We start from the raw sequence: 17,061 nt of genomic DNA, 5'->3' as shown, positions 1-17,061 counted from the left end.
ATCAGACCCTTTTATTTCATTCCACAGTATAAACCCCCAAATTTTAATGGTAGAATGTATAAACATAGCAGAAAATCTAACATGAACTGTCCTGTTCTATTCTGAGTTCAGCAACAATCAGGAGTGCTGCACTGAAAGACCAAATACAGAAGTAATTACCAGTACGAATGCCCCTTATAATACAACAAAGTGCAAGAATTTAAACAGAAGAACAACATGCATGAGATAAGATGAACATATCAAAATTGCCAACTAAGTTTAAAAAAATTTCTCATACACTCTTTATGCATTATTAACTGTGACTATTATTATCTACAAGTTAAGCTAACGAGGTCAGGACACAAACTGTCAAGTGTTCCCATCTGACAGAAGTATTCATAGGTCCATGTAAATTTGTCTGTAGACTACAGAGCTTATCATAATACTTCACATCATGCTAAAAGAAAGCTGTGAGACAGTCGGCATTACAGAGGACAAATCTGGTCAATATTCTTCCTTATTTCCCACTGTAGTCTGTAAATTCTTGCTACATTTCTGTTCCTTAAAAAAAAAAAATAGAGTAAACTTAATGGCAGAGTGTTCTTAAAGAGGAAAGTCTTTTGCTCCTGCTTACAATGTACATAGTAAATAACAGTTTCTGTACTGTGACTTGCCAATAAATCTCACCCCCAACATAGAGTGTCTGTCTGTTCATACTCAGATTTTGGCTGCTCTGCCACAAATGCCAACAAAGGGACCAATTAATGAAAACTTTCTTGATACGTTCCCAGTGGATGAACGTCCGCCTTGCAGAAGGTACTCTGACAACATTCATCTCACACAGGCCAAATGGCTGCTCTGTGGTAGCAATTAAGACACCAGCAGCCTTGGCTAGATTTAAACCAACAACCAAATCTGTATAGGTCTGACCAAATGCTCACAGAAATTGAGAGTTTTTAACTTCTGAGGAAGAGCTGGACTGCGTCATACAACTGCATCCATTTCTCTATTTATAGACTATGTGGACAGATGTATTAGAAACCATTTACAGTTCTTAAAACAAGATTGCCTAATCTGGCCACATGACCACAATGCTTAAGCCACATCTATAAACGTATCAGAAATGAACAACTCTTCCAAATCGTGTCAGGATTCTAAATAATACAGTAGGCTGAAATCCTGTAGGTGTGTATTCAACTGTTTATTTTTTCTTTTCACAAAAAGTCGGTGTTCAATCTTGATATGATTCCCACAGCTTTGGAATCAAGTTTGGACAATTAAGCTCGGTGCAGCATCTCTCTTTCTAAAATGATTTGGAAACCAGAAGAGTTTTGCGGCTGCTAATATTTCGATTCAGAACAGCCTATCTGAAAGTCTCTTAGCATGATGTGTGAACGTGAGAGATAAATGTGATAGCTAGTGGAAAAATCTTGCTTCCATGGCAAGGTCACGCTGACTTCAGGTTTTTGACAAAGGGTACGTTTCTTAAAATGTTTGTCGGGCAGTTTGAAGTGTGGCTGGTCAAAGCCCCAGATCTCATCAGAGTGGGTCCTCTTCTTTACTGCACTCCCCAGCAAAGCTGCAAATTTGCAGTTCTATACTATGTCATCATAAGGCTCATCATAATATTTTTAATTACAGTGTAGATTTTGAACATTCCAGAGCAGTTTACAGGGCACCAAACTATAAAGCAGGACACAGCACAAAAAAAGGAAACATACAATGCATCTGAAACACTCCAGGAACTATGTAATACCTTTAAAGTTCACGCTTTTGTTAATTTTACATACGTTGCCACACTGAATAGATTAAGCCACAAATCCTTATCAGAACATCATAGAAGTAACATATGTATTCAGTATTACCTACATGATATTTCAGCAGTTGAGGACACTACAAATTATCATTTACTCTGGTTATAGGCATGACTAAGTTGCTAGAAACTATGCATGCCAGCTGCTATACTTTAAGACTGAACTCTTGCAGATTCTGGACTGTGATGGATTTAAGTCAGAACGGAGTAAGATTGAATGATGCAGTTGCTTATTACATTGGAATTTGAAATTCTGAGTAACTAAATTTGAGAGAACATGTCTTGGCCACGTGTGTTGATCAATAAAAAAAAAAGTAACATATACTCAGCCCTTGCCCTGTGGCACTCACTGAAAGGTCACAGAAATAAGCCATTTTGGAACTTCACTATCTGAAGCCATTAAATTAGGTCACGGTTAAAGAACACTTCCATATTTTACAAAGATCGAAGTGATAAGTGATTTATTAAAATTATTCTAAAACAGAAATTGGCTTATTTCAGTAGAACAGAGAAACTTAAGCTGTAGGGAAAAATGAATTAATTTTGAAAAGATGGTTTAAACATGTAAATATTAAACTTTACTCCTATCACAGGAGGAGAGAGAATTTCTGAATTAACAGTATGAATTAATTTTTGATGTATTGATATACAAGAATGAAAAAACTTACTACCATTAGCCAAGTAAGTCGAGCAGTACTGGAAAGGCACTGTGAGTCTTTCAAGATGGAACTACTTAATTTTCAACTGAAAAACTTTCAAACAAACACATACTAGAGAAACAGTTAGAGTAGAACCTTAAAGCCTTGTGGTGCTACCTGATTGTAACTTAAAGTAATTTCACTTGCCGTTGTATCGTGTGAGCCATCAGGTACTGCCCCAAAAAGCAGGAAGAAAAACTGCATACTTAGAAATATTCATTTCATCTAGTCCCATAATTTGCAATTCACCTCTTAAATAAAAAAAGACCTACACAAATGAAGGGCTCCATGATTTTTAAGAAGACGTACAAAACAAAGGCTTGATACTTTGAATTGCTATGAAGTATCAAGTGCTCTCAGCTTTCCCCAAGATTCCAGTGAAAAGTGAAGGTTTTCATCAATGAACGTTGCCTTCACTGGAAGTGTGCTCAAACACTCTTACCCTTTTTCTACAAGTTTATTTTGCATATGAAGTTCTCAATAGCAGTCATCCTGAAGCACATCACACTCTGTGCTCTGTGGCTTATATGGTTCATCAGGTACTAATTAGATAGCATGTTCTGTCAACACTTTCTTGCTCTTCTATTAATTGATCATCTTGCCAAATTAATACAATGCAACACCCCTTTCAAACTCCTTGAACTTCTTTACTTGTGAAAAAGAAGGATAAGGAGAGGGGAAATAAAAACCTTTAAAAGTTCACAAGGTAACTGCATTTCTCCAGGATCTGGAGGGACAATAAAAACCCTATGCTGAAAAGTTAGTTATGGTCCTACCAACATTTTCTTTTTAAAAAAAAAAAGAAAAACACAAGTATAAAATAATATACTTCTTCTAACAGGCTATCTTAACTTTAGAAGCGGCTACAACTTATGAAAAGATAAAGATGGCAAACATAAATATGCATGGCCTTTAATGGCATACACCTAATCAGATCATTTGCAGTTAATACTGTCTATTAGAAAAAAAGTAAGAAATGCTGTGCAGAAACTAGAGTAAGCTGATCTCACCTATGCATCTCAGAGCCCGAACAATGGCTGCCCTTGCAGCCTCACAAAGTCAGAACATCAACTGGCATTTTATAAAAAAAACTGCAAGAAATAATATGCATGTATTCTCCACTTATGAGACTGCAATAAAAACTGCAGGAGATAAAAAAAAAAAAAAAAAAAACAGCCGGCAGAGCAGCTGCCAAATACAACACACTACTGCCACCTAATGCTTACTAGCAGGTTACATCAACAACATTTCATTGTCTCTGCAATACACTAGCATTATGAAAAATGGAGACCACAGAAAATGAAGTTTACAAGCGTTTGTAAATATCTTCTTTGCGGCTCCTCCCTGATAGGCTTGCTAAACTGAACTGATGTGACCATATCTTCTCTTGTGCACACCGACCAATGTGCAAGACGAAAGTTATGTGGGCTAAATACACGAAGTTCAAATGTTTAATCTGTAAAAATACCTGGATGTAATACGTTTATTTTATTGGGATACCCACATAAAGAGGTATGAGTGCATTCGTGTGACCAGAGTCCACACTTGTTTATGTATACGTAAGCTGTTGGTAACTGAGAAGTTAGTAGCACAATTCAGCCTTGAAAAGCTTCAACCAACAAGTATTCGGGAAGGAAAAGAAAAAAGAGAGGTGTGGTCTCATGCTAAAACAGCACAAAACAAAATTACATTGAAAGTACTTTTCTTATTTGAGTGATTTTGCAACAAAACACTCTCTCTGTAACGTGAAACTTGTTCACTTCCATGAAAAGAACGATTCCAGGTCTTAAACTTGCTTTCCTAGCCCACAATCAATCTTTTCAACATGTTCACTCAATTGGCAGAAGTTAGCAGGGAACATGGAAGGAGCCTGTTTTTTCCTCTTGTAAAGACGAGAAACAAAGTGAAGCGTTCCTTGTGACATTCAATCTTTTCATACAGAAGTGGATTAAAATTCCCCTAAAGGATGTCTATCCAAAGACAGCTTGACAAAAGAGCAAGGAATTTATTTTCTTGATTCATTAATTCAATCCATCGCCTCTTCCTTTTTCTTCCACCCAAAACAAACAAACTTTCAGCTTTTTCACAACTTTAGCCTTTTCCTACCTGATCTGGTTATTGATTTGCTCTGCTGATTCCAGCCTCCACTGTCCACTCCTGGATGATTCTGAGTCATAGGAATTTTGCTCCTAGTTTCTCCTTATGCCTTACCCATTCTATTGTATTTTTCTAGTATTTCTCAGCGGTCAACCAGAAGGGGAAAACTGTATCCATTCTTCTCCTTTTTTCCTCCTACAGCCTGCCATAATAAAAAATTGTTAGGCAATTGTCAATCTTAAATCCCTATGTCATATTCATCTGCTTGGGTGTATTACAAACATAATCCACCTTTACAACACTTTCAGAACACAGATAACCACTTCTGCGACATCCAGCACAGCAGACCTCAAAGTTTGTAGGTCAAATAAGAGCCATCAGAATAGAAATATTTCAGATATTATTGCTGCTGTAGCTGTTGCTACAAGGAGGTATTTGCTGTGACTCAAGGCATTTGTAGAAATTAGTCACCAGCAGAGCACAAAACAGGAAAAAGAAAGCTTTCTGTAAGATTTTAATTATTCATCACACAACTACTTTAAAAGAAAGCACCCACAAACATCCCAAGTTAGTTTATTGTTTATTTTAAAAATAAACAGAATTTTTAAAGCTATTTTAAACATACACAGCAGTACGTGACATTTATGGAGACCACAGAACTGACATTCACTAACACAGTGTAGTAAAAACTCAGGGGTTTATACAATCAATCCACTGCTGCCGATTCTTAAAAATTGCTGGTGTACAATTAAAAAAATGAAATCTTAGAATAAATTACACTGTCCTAGTCTCATTAGTTTGCCCCCCCCTTTCTTAAAGGCTAATACACACTTTCTTCTTAAAATACTCTTAAGCACACTTTAAACTTCATCAACCTCCTCTTTGATTAGACAAGAAATTCACCATAACATCTTTCACGTTTAAATTACACAAGTAGACAACCACAATTTCTGACCAAGGTGCTGAATGGTACTATTATACACTTGAAAATCTTAATCTTGTCAAGTTGAGCACGAGCTGGAGCTGAGAGACATCAGAAAGATGGGAAAATGTGTTTTTTCTCCTCTGCATTTAGTGTTTGCAGCCCAAATCCCCATCTTTTGCATGCTTGGCTTTTGCGTTTAGCTGCAATAGTGGCAGAATTGGCAATGTGGTTTTCACTCTATTTTATAGATGTAAATTTCAACTTCCACGGAAACAGTCATTTTCAATTCAACGCTGCTTGCAAAGTCTCGTGACTGTAGAGCTAGTCTCATACTATGGAGTGTTTCTTATCACCAATTAATTCTGCAGCTAATTATTAAAATGTAAAGATTGTATCATGTATAACTGAAATCCTTTTCTAATGCAGCTTCTTTTATTGTCCTGGAGGATCACGATACCACTGTTTTGACCTTACGCTCTTACTAGTCTTAACAAAGACAGTGGAGATCCACTGTCAGGAAAGGTAACACTCCTTGAATCTGCTACTTTAAAACATGCCAGCTCCTCCTGGAAAATCAAGTAATTGCAGATTTTTGTTTAGAAACTTTATCATGACAAGAAAAATAATGTACTGCATTGGCAAGGGAAACGGACCACATTTCTGCTGCAGCAGTAACTAGCTTGTCTAACTATATAAATGTAACCCCATTAGACAGAGTCCAACAAAACAGCATATAGTTACCTCACATAGCTTTCCTATCAACTACTCACATTTCTCATATTTTCAGCTCTAGAACAAAATGAACATTAGAAATAATTTGTAAAACTACCAGCTTTTACTGAGGAAAAAACCCCATAACTATTATTGTATAAACAGAAACAGAGATTAACTTTCCTAATGAAAGTATAAAAATGAGGAAAGAAAACAGAAGCTATAGCTACCAGAAAGTAGGTCTTTAGAAACAGCTTCTCCTTCCCTGTTTTCTGCTTCCGTGGCTCCTTACTTTGCTATGAAAAGCCACCTAAGAGCCTCACAAGCCACTTAAAACACTTTCGGGAACTATACTACAACACAGAAGGAAGTAAGGCAATAAAACAAGTGAAAAATAGTAAGGAAAGGGAAGAAACAAAACATTTTAAAACTTACAGAAGTATAAAGGTAAAAATACAAAAGGAATTTTAAAAATTCTTTATAAATTTCTCACCCTTTTTGCTCACAATTTACACTATTGAATGTCACATTAAGTAACACTCAGTTGTAAGTTAACATGGCTCTAGTCAAACAGTAATGCCAGTTACACAAAGGTCAGGAAACTAGTTCAGACAAATGCTTTTTTTGTATGAAGCAAAGGGAAAATCTTGTATTATAAAAACTAGAGTTGCTTAAAACACTGAAAAAATGGGCATGAACTTCTCCAGGTGACAGGCACTGCAGCGGATGAAAGAAAGCCCACAGGATACTATTTCATGGCTAAGTAACATCTGGCAGAAGGGTAGAGACAGACAGATAGGGTCTTCAGCAGGCACAGTGACTTGCAAGATGAAGACTTTTCTACAGCCTGGAGAGCCAACTGCTTTGGTACCTGACAACTGCTTAAGAACTGCTGAGCGCAAAGCAGTTTTTGAATTCCTTCCACTCTTTGACGGGCATCAGTAAACGAGAACTCCAAAGCAAAGTATACCACTAATTTTCAAATTCATTTGGAATGCCTCAACAGGCAGACACATAGAAGAGGTCAGATTTAAATATTATGCTTATAACCTGGATTCCAAAATAATTTTAGTCTCTACAGCAGTTCGGTTTCAGAAGTCATTCTGGAAATTGAAGCTTGATGAACAGATGACTGTCTACTATATGTTAGTAGACATAACTGCAACATTTGCATAACACTTAAAAAGTTTTTGTTGAAATATTTATTTCAGCTTTCTCTATCACTAGTATTTGAAGCCATCCATGATCTCAAAATGACAGGTTAGGTACCAATCAAATTATAGCTTTTAAAATGGACATGAAAAGCTAAATATTAACAGAATTAGAAAATATTTGTATGAAAAATCCCTGAAGAAACACCCTACTTTTTTAGGAGACAGCTTAACCTGAAAGATACCAATAATAAATAACATTCAAGTGATACAAAAGATAATAATTTCACATCTCAGTCAACACTAAATATGCCTAAAACTTCGTGAGAAGTCTCAACACTTAAAATCAGAGGCCATTAAGTATGCTCTGCTTATTGCTGAAGACACAAACACTCCATTATTTCACAGATATCACTGCAGCACAAATAAAGACTCAACTTTCAGTTATTTCAGAATGTTATAGCCATAGTGATCAAACAATCCAAATAGCCACATAGAATCTAACTTGGACTGGATTTACTCTCACCAAGTGCTTTCTTCATTATTTTTATTGTATCCGGATTGACTAATGGTTTGGTGTTAATTTAACTTATAAGTTTAAGTTGGTAAAAGTTGGCAAGTTTGGTCATTTGTAATAAGGAAACTGTTTTTACAGTGTATCCTCATAACTACTGAAATGACATTTTCCAGATGACTCAAGGAAATCACTCGACTGAATATATTATTGACCTTTTTTACCATTTCTATTTAGTAAGCACTCTATACAGTCTTAGTCTTTACAGAATTTCCACATTTTATAAAAGAACAGCCAGAGATGTAGGTGAGAAGGTAAAATAATTATCCAGAATAGATCAGCAACTGTAAAGGAATTGCATTACTTGAGTTTCAATAATAACATTTACTGAAGCAACAGATACACTGAGAGAATAGTACCATACCTGTATTTTGCATTGCTTTTCTGTAGCAGTAGGAACTATTACTGGATTGCTGGCAAGAAGGTGGGTACCTTTTGAAAGAAGAGCTCTTGATCAGCCTCTCCTCAAAACACCTACCTAGTTAATATTTAATGTTTCACTTAATGTCAAGAAAAGAAAAAAAATTAGCTCAGATCCTGCTCAGACTTGTTCATCTTTAGCTTCTTTGACAATGGACATCTTTAGGTCATAAATCAAGCGAAACAGACTATGAATTTTTTTGATAATGATAATTTACTGGCAGAAACAATTAAGGGTAGGTTTTAAAAATATCTGACTATTGATTTTTTTCAGCTTTGAAATGGTACTTTAACATACTGAAAAGTAAACGACTGGGATAGTATATCCAAATGACTGACAAGACTATAGAAAACAAGCTTGACTTGGATTTTCTCACTATAATAACATAAGCTATCTAAAAAGTGTCCTAAAGGCAGCCCTTTAGGTATAGAATTCATGTCTGCAGCAAATCAGTTCAAGTGAGCTCACGTCTGCTGATCATTTGGGCTGAATGGGAGGCAAGAAAGCAGCCACGATCAATGGAGGTGAGGAGACAAAGTGGGAAGGATAGGACAGGTAAGACATTTTGACCACACTTAGAACAGTTCACTTGGAAAAGCCCTTCAAACACCACCAAGTCCAGCTATCTGACCACTTCAGGGCTAACCGAGAGTTGCAGCGTTTTACTGAGGGCATAATGTGAACGCCTCTTGAACACTGATAGGCAAATGGTATCAGCCACCTCTCTAGGAAGCCTCCTCCAGTGTCTGACCACCCTCACAGTACAGTAATGTTTCCTAATACCCAGCACTGTGCTGTTCCCATCCTGCCATCGACTCCCAGGGGCAGAGCCCCAACCTCCCTCTGCTTCCCCTCCTCAGGGAGCTGCAGGGAGCGAGGAGGTCGCCTCTCAGCCTCCTCTTCTCCAGGCTGGGCAACCGCAGTGCCTGCCCTCAGCCTCCCCTCACGGCTCGTGCCTCCAGCCCTGTCACCAGCTCTGGTGCCTCCTGCGGGCTCTTCAAAGGACCTTCACCAAGAACTGTACACAGTACTCACGGTGAGGACACACCAATGCTAAATATAGTGGGAGAATCACCTCTTTTGACCAGCTGCCTATGCTGTGTTTAATGCATCCCAAAATGTGGTTTGCCCCACTGGCTGCTTTTCTGACTTTAGAAGTGTTTAAAGATGAAGGAAAAAATTAATGTGTTGCTTTTACAAATTATCATAATAGTTATATTACATACTTGGATTCTGTTTTTAATATACTGTTATGATCCATAGCTTACAAAACAAGTGCACAAATCATTCATGAGAGGCATCAAATTCCTTTACAGAGCATAAATGGCATTAAAGTAATAAAAAGAGAGGCATTGTTTTATATAAGCTGCAGCATGGTGGATACTCACCCTGAAAAATGAGTACTGTGCACTCTACCTACTGATATTGTCACACTCCCCTGCTCCTGCTGTCGTTATTCACGACATCCAATTCCCTTCTGTCTCCACCTACATCCATGACCTCTCACTGGTGCAAAGTCAGGACACCTTTCTCAGCCTTTCCCTGTAAGAGATGTGGCCAGTGTGCATCTTGCATTTGCGTTCTGAGCCATCAGCTGGTTCATCACCACATTTCATGTGATTAGCCAGCTGCCCAACCAAATGTGGGCTAACGGTTTTCCTGGTCGGTTCCCTAATGTGATGTCCAAGGACCAACCGCAGCCAACATTACCTCACCCACCACTCCAACTCAGCAAGCAAGAGCTTCTGCTTGGACATGGCAGTCTGTATCTCTGCATGCAATGGTGTCACACATCTCCAGTGTAAGTACCATCAACAAATCTGGGATACGCATTCATATTAATGAAGGTTCCCATTTCTGCAATGTGATCGCTGACAGGATGAAAATATCTGTTCTTCAGGCTTAATACTGAATACCACTATGACCTCCTCTAGGGTAAGAAAGAAGAAAAAAAACCCCAAAAAACTGAGGATAAGTTAAACAAAAGCTGTCAGGGTTGAAAGAGCAGCAGGAATATTGGCATGATCATTAGCCACCCAATCAAGCTGTTTGAACTAGGTGCTTGCTGAACACTAAGGCTCCATTAAATACTTTCTTAAGTTAATGACCAATTCTTCAAATTCCAACTTGAGAAAATACCCACTTGTATTTTATTAGGGTTATAAACAGTAAATCAAATGTAAAGAACAGCTGAAAATAAAACTACCCAGAGAGCCAAATAGACATTCCTTTTCAACAAACGTTATGGTATGTCTTTCTCTGTTATGAAGTATTAACCTCAGTCAAGCTACAACTAGGCACACTGACAAAATATTTTCTACAAGGCTGTTAAGAAAAAAAAAATAGTACATATGCTGCATAATTTTCACTTTGAAAATTATTGTTACGAGACTCGTGATAAAAATGAAAACATTTTGAAGTTGGTGATTCAGATTCTCCACTTAAACTCAGCCTGAAAAGTTCCCCAGCAGGTGCATCCTTCCACTGAATTTAGTTTGTAACAGACTTTAAGACAATAATCACGCAAGCAGCTTTTTGACTTTAAATATATGACATCCTCTGCCTTTCTTGTGATTGCAAATTTAGATGCGTACATAAATCTGATAGGACACAATGGATCTTTTTTTCTCCAGAGATAGCTGTCTTTCCTCTACACAAACTCAATTCTTGAAATTATTTTGCTTCATTAAATTAAATTTCTTTTAATGTCCTTTCTTTTTATTGCTGCTGACAGTCGTTCTCACCTATGCTTAATGCTCTTTGTTTTAAAATTTTCTACTCTTTCAAACAGATTAAGTGATCATCTTAACACTTTCTTTGTATTTATATACACACACCACCCCTTCTGATAAACAGATAATCTTTGTAACACTATGTGTTAAGTGGCACATTTTATTTCCTTTCCGTATTAAAAATAAGAGCTTCCTGCATGCTCCCTGCTCAAATTACATGGATTTTCTTTAAGATTAGGGCATACATTGTAACAGCAGCATATAATTTTCCTGCACAATAATTTTTTTTCCAGTTGAAAGGTATCCTATAATATCATCGGCATCAACAGGAACAGACACCTGATTCTCAGCGAGACAAAGCTTCTATGTTTGGTGACTTTATTCTCCGTAAAAAGCAGCTTTCAGATGCAGAGCAGCTACAGAAGAACTTGCAAACAACCTGGCAACTCATTCTTTGTCCACAAAACTCTAGACCAAAAGATGTAAAAAACTGTACCAGTACGATCGTGTAATTTCTCCTTTTTCGTTACTCTGATTTTATCTTCTGTTAGTTTTATACACGCTCAGAAATGGGACACGGGCATTGTCTCTCCTAAAAACACCTACCCATTTATGAATTTCTCTTGTTAAAACTATAATATATATAATTATGGATAAGAAGGATGTACGTATACCACATCTCAAAAACATCAATATGTTTGAAAGATAAAAGACTTTAAACATAATAATTCTCAAAATCTGTTTTGATTCATTCCAGAACATGGCAACTGTGATGCTTCAAAAACCCTCTCGAAATGAACGTAAGGCAGCCAATTACATACTTGTGGCATTGAGCCGTGCTGGTTACAAAGTACACATTTCTAGTTGAATATTTTTTCAAAGTCACTGATTGAAGCTCTGTGCTAGAGAAGACACTGAAGTACGAGCCAGCATACATGTAAGTTCCTTTCCTTAAAAAGGCCTAATGATCAAATTGCTAGTGGCATACACATCCTATGCTCAGAAGTCTGCCATCTCTGGCTGCTATTAACTATTGCAGTAAGAAGCATTAAGACGGTCCAGGTACCAGACAAGTGGGCGTGCAAAAATCTTACAAAGTTTTAAGTTTCATGGTTGCAAGGAAATTGTGTATATATGAACTTTCACTTAAATATTTAGATGATGAGAAGAAATATAACAATATTATATTATATACATGTAACAGCAACATATATATATAAAACAACAACGAATAATATATAACAACATAATATAACAATGTAACAATGACAACAAATCACTATTTTTAGGCCAAACCTGCGCTGTTTTGCGTACCCAATTAATATTATCCTTAAAGACAGAACAGACATCATCCACAGTCTGCAGTGAAAATATTTGCTTGAATGTTCATTGTGATGTGACCAAATGAGGCAAGTTAGTACGGCAAACAAAAATATGGCAGAATGGTAAGTGAATGTACTCACTCAAGGAGGGTGCAGTTGCATGGTTTCATTTTTATGACTCATTAACCATTTCCATCATCAACCCTTTATAATTGATAAAAAGGAGTTACATTTTACAAATTAATCATTTTAATTTCCCTTACAAAATAGTTCTTACACGCTCGTAATTTGACATTTTTTACTTGCCTACTACTTTGTATTATTAAAGTCAGTCCTGAGATATAACTGCAAATATAGTTATCTTTTAGATGACATATGGTAAGATCTCCAGTTCTTTGCAGCTTTGGAAATTTACATCTGCCTGTTCATTCGGGATGCTAAGTATACAATGTGTTGACAAACAGAGAAAACAGCAGACGGCAAAGAATAAACATTCAACATGAAACACTGAGGATCATCTGAAGATATCTTACACATTTGCCATTTTTATTTTAACAGCAGGGTTACATTTAAAAGTAAATTCCATTTTTTATGTTTGATGCTAATGAACATCTGTGGTCAGAATATTCCCCACTGCAGAAGTCATATTAATTGCAATTAGCATACAAGATGTTAGTTGCTTTATAAGCTTTTTGATTTTAAGATAACTAGCACTGACCATATATATTTGTCAAGAAACCTTCAAACAGGCAGTACACGGCAGTGCTGACCATTCATCCAGCTTTCTAAGTTGGGGTCGCTCTGTTAATTCACTACCACCACTGTAGACAAAAACACCCGGAGCACCAGCATGTAGGCTCGTCTTCTGCCTCCAGCAATAATACTACTACCTACAGTAGCAGCTTCAGAAAACCATAAGTTAACATGTTGTGACTTAGAGGTGTACAACCACAAAGATCTCTTAAGTACAAGCTTTATTTGAGGAGCAAGGGAATTACTTCATGTGAACAGCAAGCACACAGTGGGTAAGATGAGAGGTTGTAGCAGAAATGCTAAGTCATGGCCTGAGCCAGTGATTGAGCACCTGGTGGGAAGGCAGGGCCAAGCAATGCACCTGAGTGACTGGAAGGGGAGGAGCCAGGATCCACCCCTTCCCAGACCTCATTTAAGGGTGGAGGCAAAGGGATCTCTTGCTGGAGTTTGCTGTGTACCTGATACCTCCCAAAGGTAAGCAGATTTTTTTTTTTCTTTCATTTCTGTGTCTGCTGTATTTGGGCTTGTTCTCCTTTGCTACAGCTAAAGGCTTTACCACCCTGCTATTATCATGGCATTTTCCATCCCATTATAGCATTACAGAGGTTCCAACCAGTGCTACGCTGATAATGAACAGTGAATGGCTAGCTAATAGCATCAAAATAGGACAAAGATACAGTAACACCTCCCTTATATACATTCCACTCATATTCAGAGCTCACAGCTCATTGGTTTCTGGATCTGAGACTGTATTTTTGTGCTAATATGCCACAGGAGACTTTTCTTTCATGAATGTCTAACTTCTTTTTAAATCATGATACACCTTGGATCAACACTATCAGAAGCCAGGGCTTTCACACTAGAACCATACACTATTTATTGTAGTCTCCTGTCACTCCTATAGCCAAAGGCTTACAGGGTGCATAAAAGTAATTGTTTTCTTACCACTATGCCTTTACAGACAATAGACTGACTGTGCTAGATGCTGCATCAATAAATAGACAAACAAGAAAGGTCTGTAAGCTGCTCTACTAAAAGAGAAAGACAAATAGTGACAGACATAAGCTAACAACAACTGACAAGCAGCAGATATGCCTTGGAGAAAACACCTAGGAGGCAACATCAGTGTGGCTTTTTAGTCAGAAAAGCAGATCCATCACTGATAGTGGGGAAAAAAAAACCTCAAGAGCTAAACAGCATAAAAGAGAAAAAAAAGCTCAATTTTCTCTAACATTTCCCACTGACTTTGCAAAGAGCACTGTCAATTTAAACTGGAAATGCACGGGTTCTGCCTGTACACTAGAATTTTTCACCTTCTAGAACTACAGACAGCTGTTGTTGCTGAAAGATGGTTGTAAACCCCAAGGTTACTCACTTTGTATGCTTTCTGCTAATTACATGCATGTTTAATTATATAAGAGTCAGTTTAATGTGGAAAAGAGGCATACAAGAAAACAAATGCCAAGTCACATTCTGTATTAGTTTACTCAAGTTGTAAGCAAACAACACTTTGGTTTCAATTCTAATGCTATTATAACACACGTTCCTAATTGAAGAAATAATTTTACCTGATCATTCCCCCTTTTGCTTTCATCAAGAAGAAAGAGGTTACTATCAGAATCTAATCTAATTTTATCAGTAACTCAGTAAAACAAAAAATGCAAGGAAGTCCAAGAAAAACAAACAAAACTAATTCTGTTAAGAGCAAAACTAAGAAGTTTAATTTCCAAAGCGCTCTACTACATTGATTTTTCTAATGTTTAATAGGGAGTACCAAATATTCCTGTCCTATACCTGCCTGTATATTTTTTGTCAAGTCTAGAAACCTACGATTCTTCAAGTCTGCAGATGAGTTTCATACCAAGTTCACAAAGAAGTTAGCACCGAGAAAGAGTAGATGTATAGCAGGATTATTCAGGCAGTTCACCTAAGAATACAAAAATGTGTTGATCTGGAATGTAATCCCTGTTAGCAAAATGACCTGTAAGACAGTTTTTAAAAGCACGAGCAAAAAAAAAATTCATTCAAACTTTAATGAAATTACAAAATTCAGTCTCCTCTGAATTAGCATTCTCTTTAGCTCACTTGAAAAATCCCAGTGTCCTTCCATATTCATTCTGATACCTGAAATAAACCAAGATTAGACATGTATATGCTCTCTATAGCCCCGCCAATACTAATAGTCTAGTTTTCAGAATCACCTACCTAAAAGAATACATAAAAACTGAGTTCTGCTCACCTTTCTTCTCTACCAGGCTGCCATTTTTCATTACATTTAGGTATTTAATTATTGTGGGACTTCTGCAAGTCTATCAAGTTTGGTTAAAATGGCCAACAGTATCAGAGATCATAGAATTGCTCAGGTTGGAAAAGACCTTCAAGATCATCAAGTCCCCCCGCGACCTAATTATACTACCCTAAAGATATATGCCTTATTGTGCTCTTAAAGGTGGGCTAAATCATCTCTTGATTAAAAACCCTGAATTCAGGTAGGGGGTTAAAACAGAGGAACCGAGTGAACTTGAAGTAATCTCACAGAGCTCTGAGATGGCTACACATGAAAACCATGAGGATGGGGAAACATGATGAGAACAGTAAGACTTAAAGCGTGACTAAAAATATGACTATAAAACTGCACACCAGAAGCCTTCAAATAAAACCAAATTTGATTTTCACAAATTTTCATCCCATCCATTCCACTACTGCAGTCTCTCAGGAAGAACTTTTTGCTCTTTGAATCTGTTCTTCCTGTATTCTAGAGTTGATTCCGAACACTGTAACTGCGTGTATGACACTCAATACCAGGAATACCAATTAGCACATCACATGGCTATGTGCTACAAACAGTGACCTTTTTTGACTTGTACTCCTGATTATAGAACATCTGATGAACAAGTATTTCACCCAGTTCAATTGAGCATGTTTAGCAAAGCTGAAATACGTGTCAGTGTTTTGGAAGCAGAACAGGTCAACCTCTTTGTGAAACAGCACAGATTCTGGATACTCTTATCATACTTAAGCTATCCTCAGTGAGTTGATGCTGTGAACTCACTTTGATTAACTATATCGTAGGGGTCTTTCCAACCTTTATTACTCTAAGATCATCTAGTCCAACCAACAACCCATCATCCTGATACCACTAAATCATGTCACTCAGTGTGACATCTACTCTTTTCTTGAAAACCTCCAGGGACAGTGATTCCACTAACTCCCAGGGCAGTCTGTTCCAATACCTCACCACTCTTCCTGAGAAGTGAACTTTTCTTATATCCAACCTGAACCTCCCTTGGTGCAACTTGAGGTCATTCCCTCTTGTCCTATACCTGTTTTCTGGGAGAAGGGGCCGACCCCCACCTCATCACAGCCTCCTGTCAGGGAGTTGTAGAGAGCCATAAGTTCTCCCCTGAGCTGCTGCTTCTCCAGGCTGAATAGTTCCTGTTCCCTCAGCCACGCTTCCTAAGACTTGAGCTCCCCTGCCCTTTTCTGGACATGTTACAGAGCCTCTATTTCTTTCTTGTAGTGAGGGGCTTATCACAGTACTTGAGGTGCGGTCTCACCAGAGATGAGCGCAGAGGGATCTGATACGAGCCACGATGTCGTTGGCCTTCTTGGCCACCTGGGCACACTGCTGGCTCTTGATCAACTGCGCATCAGCCAACACCCCCAGATCCTTTTCTTCCATGCAGCTTTCCAGCCACTCTGCCCTAAGCCTGTACCGTTGCCTGGGGTTGTTGTGACTGAAGTGCAGGACCCAGTACTGGGTCCCGTGGAACTTGATCCTATTGGCCTCAGCCCAGTGATCCAGCCTCTCCAGATCACTCTGTAGGGCCTTCCTATCCTCAGGGAGATTGACACAATTCCCAACTTGGTGTTGTCTGAAAGCTT

At 37.8% G+C, this 17,061-nt stretch overlaps 1 protein-coding gene across 2 annotated transcripts in view; it reads right to left on the bottom strand.

Annotated features, from left to right (window-relative positions):
• DNAJC24 (DnaJ heat shock protein family (Hsp40) member C24) overlaps window positions 1-17,061 on the bottom strand; it is a 44,865-nt gene that overhangs the window by 26,276 nt on the left and 1,528 nt on the right. The window lies entirely within an intron of this gene.

Source organism: Numida meleagris, chromosome 6 (assembly GCF_002078875.1).
Source record: "Numida meleagris isolate 19003 breed g44 Domestic line chromosome 6, NumMel1.0, whole genome shotgun sequence".
In the NCBI taxonomy this organism is placed as follows: Eukaryota; Metazoa; Chordata; class Aves; order Galliformes; family Numididae; genus Numida; species Numida meleagris.
Note: the sequence above shows the minus strand (reverse complement) of the source record. Positions and strands in the feature narration are given on the sequence as shown.